The sequence below is a fragment of the Meleagris gallopavo genome, chromosome 1 (genome assembly GCF_000146605.3).
Source record: "Meleagris gallopavo isolate NT-WF06-2002-E0010 breed Aviagen turkey brand Nicholas breeding stock chromosome 1, Turkey_5.1, whole genome shotgun sequence".
In the NCBI taxonomy this organism is placed as follows: Eukaryota; Metazoa; Chordata; class Aves; order Galliformes; family Phasianidae; genus Meleagris; species Meleagris gallopavo.
Genome location: NC_015011.2, coordinates 188094206 through 188098016, shown reverse-complemented (window position 1 = coordinate 188098016; position 3811 = coordinate 188094206).

Here is a 3811-nt window from a genome sequence, read left to right as displayed (position 1 = left end):
TTACAGTGACAGCAACAGAGATGTACTAACTGTAGCATAACTGTGAATGGGATCTGAGTCTCACATGCTGGGAGAAGGCCAGTTTGCCTTTTTACACATTTCCAGTGAACTAAACTGCCTGCCTGAAACAGAATAAGGGCGAATCAAGCCGTATGGCATTGTGTGTACATAAAACACAGAAACAGCAATGAAAGAGTCTCTGTTGTTCCTTATCAGTGGCAAATATATGATGAAAAATGAGAAACCACATCAGCAATTTTTTAACTCCAAATTCTACTAAGTTCAGGCTATTTCTGCTTCTATCTTTCCCAATATGACATTTAAAAATCGTTGTTTAGTTTATATCTATGTGCGAATTTCCTAGGAAGTCTAGCTTGCAAGTATAGGTCTTCTGCATTAAAATATTTTGATGGGGTATTCAGTTGTCAGGAAAGCTGTGTGTTATATGTTATTATTCTGTCATTCCAAGGTAATCTTTCAGAAATCAAAGTAATCGCCTCTAACCTTCCCTTAGTTCTTGTGCAGTTATGTCTAAATGTGAACTTTAGTAATTTTCTTTGAATATGCAAAAAGAGATAGAACTTGTATTTGAAAAAGCAAAAGGCTACAAAACCATGAGTACTGAAGGTAGATGGAAATTACATTAATTTGCCTTTCAGGTGAAGAAAGAATAGTTATTGCTGGCCATTAAGGAAGTAACCCTTGTGATGGGTAAATATAATACAGTTTTGCTTTAAGAATATTTATCAATTGCTTTTACTTTAAAATTCTGATAAAAGATTGATTATACATAACATTACAATTTTTTTTTAAGTGGAAGTGAAAATAATTTAAACAGTTTAAACAATTAATTTAAAATAATTTAAACAATTTAAAAGTAACCTGGCACAAAAATAAATGATTATTAAAGAATGCATCTTCAGACTGCAAATTGCATGGGGTCTATCGGTGATGACAACAGAAAGAGCTCCATCAAAATTCCACAAAAATAACAACCCTCAGAGGAAAAAAAATGCAACCGCTCTCAAGAACAACTTTTACATACCAGGCACTGCCCTCCACAGATTTCCTTATTTTATTTTATTTTATTTTATTTTATTTTATTTTATTACTTCAAAAAGCTTATTTTTCTACTCTAGGAAGAAAATAAAGGAATAAATCGAGATATGTGCTTTCCATTTCTTACATTCCTAAATAAACTAGTTAGCTACTATGTAAACAGGAGGAAAGACTGCTCAAATAGTTTTTTTAAACTGGTGAAGTTCTTGAAATGCATCCTTCATTAAAAGACATTTTTGAAACAGCAATTTTTTGTAGATTTTTACTGTTATTCAAAGAGGTTTTATCTTCTGCCTTGCAAATTCAGAGAAGGGGCCTATAATCTCTCCTGCTGGCAACCTTACTCTTCGATAATTGCCACAACTACTTCTAGAGCAATTTACTATGCAGTGTAAGTAAAAGCCCTAGAATTTATCCCAGATTACTAGCTCAAATTACAAAGCATCTGTCTTCCAAAAAAGGATCTCCAAATACCTAAGAGATCAAGTACTACTGTTAGCAGAGAGAAGATAATTAAAATAATTGGTAGTTCCTTGGTGCCTGAAGTGCCAATGTAGGCAGTGTAACAGGAAAAGGTGCCTTCTCTTAATGAATTCCTGTGTTGTGGTTTCACCTCTCCTTGAAAGAATTAATGTAAGTTCTATTCTACAGATCTGCACTTTCTGGCACTGGGACTCCAGATATGTTTCATGCCTCAGCTGAAGGTGATATCTATGCAACCAATCTAGCACTTAGTGAGAGTTTATAATTGCTAAGCAATTACCAGTGTATTTCCAGATTAATGTATCTTAAATGCTTTATGAATCTAGCTTTACAGCTCTGCTAATTAGGGGAGATAATTCCAGGCATGGATATATACTTTCTGAGAGGAAGCAAAGTTGTCGCTATGTTTCAGGTGCAGGTCGATAACAACTACATGACCATCACTACTAAACAACAGAAAGCAAGTCAATAAAATCACAATCTCACAAGCCAGTTAGAGGCAAACTTAAATGCACAGACAAGTCATAGCACTGAAACACACTGTTATGTTATTTTAGAAGTAGGAATTTGAAAGGGAGCTAGTTAACTCTTTAGGTTTTACTTGGATCTCATCATTGTGATCTCTGATGATCTAAGTAACTTCTTTTACCAATTCTTACATAGTTACTATCATAGCTGTAATATTCTGCTGTATTTTCTTCTCAAAAACATGATAAGCTTTATTTTTGCTTGCTTATTTATTTTAAGTTATGACAGCATTTAAGTGGTGTAAAAACACAAAGAATCATATCTTTAATTCCATTTAAGATCAATTTAAAATTATAATCTGTGATTAGACAGTGGTGTTCAGAATGTCCTAAGACAGAGAGGACTTAGGTCTTCCAGTTCCAGAAATACTGAGGACACAAACTGTCTCCTCTGAATCAGCATCTGAGGGCATTGCCCTCCCATGTCTGGAGTTTTTCCTACATTGAAGAAGCCAATGCTTTGATCTGGAAATGCTCAGCTGGACTCACATTCTATTTTCACAAGAAAATACATTTAACTTAGTGATCATCATAGTGTGAAAAGATAAGAAAGAATTTGAAATTGGAAAACTTCTTATATAAAAAGAAGCATTACCTTTTGGTCAGTTTGTCTCTTTTTGATCTGGCAGTAAGATGGATGCAGGGCAGAAACATAAAAAGTGATGCAATTTGAAAGAAAATGATGTTTTCTTCTATCTACCCCAAAAGAATCTATGATTCCATATCCAAAAAGCCGGATTTACTACATGCTTTTCCAACTCCAGGCTGAGAGCCCAGATGTGGAAATTCTGTCAGCTGTGGAGGAGAAAAAAAGGACATTATATTTTGCAACAGGTCTGCAGCCAGTCAGTGAGAAAAGCTGAAGTGGTTGGAGCTTGGATAGGATGGGATGTGCAGAAAATGTTCTGGCTCAGAATGATTCACAAAGAAAGACACTTGAATAATACAAGATGAGGTTTTAATGCCTGTCTGGATGCAACTGGGGTTGCCCTCATTAAGATTCAATCATTCAATGATTTTAGCAGGAAGCTGGCTCACGTAATACTAATGTGGTTATCAAATTGCTGTCTTTTAGGAGCTCTTGGTATGTTTGTGCCATTCAGCATTTGGGGAAGATTCCTCTGCTAGCTTTGTGATGTAAGTCACTGATGAATGAACTGTAGCAAACGGCAAATGCTTGCTATCTGCTATTACCTCTTCAGAGCAAGGATAAAACACAGGTTTTGAGACGTATTTTCTATCAAAGGTTTTCAGGCAGTTTCTTTGATTCTTAAATAAATAAATTTTTCTTTTCTGTATTTCCACATCACATTTTCATCACGGCCAAAAGGAGGTTTCATACTATCAGTCTTCATTCCTCATGAAGAGGAGTAAAGATAAAATTGCTCTTCATAGTACTAGTGCAATTCGGGAATGGAAGCATCTGTGCTTGGAATGGAAGCATAATTTGGGCTATGATTTTCCATGTGTTTTGAAAAAAGAGCAACTATACAAATGTAAATTGTTGCTATTGTTATTGGCATTGGCAGTACATGTATGGCAACAACTATAGGCAACAAAATAGTCTACATTTTCAACCTGTTTTTCTAGAAGCATACAGATCTTTTTATTCTAGATCATGGTTATTTCCACTGCACCTGTAATTTTGCATGATTTTTTAATAAAGGAACTCTACTCTACATTTGGATGGAGATTCTCATATTATTTGTTTTATAATGATGGCTTGGAACAGATCCTGCTCT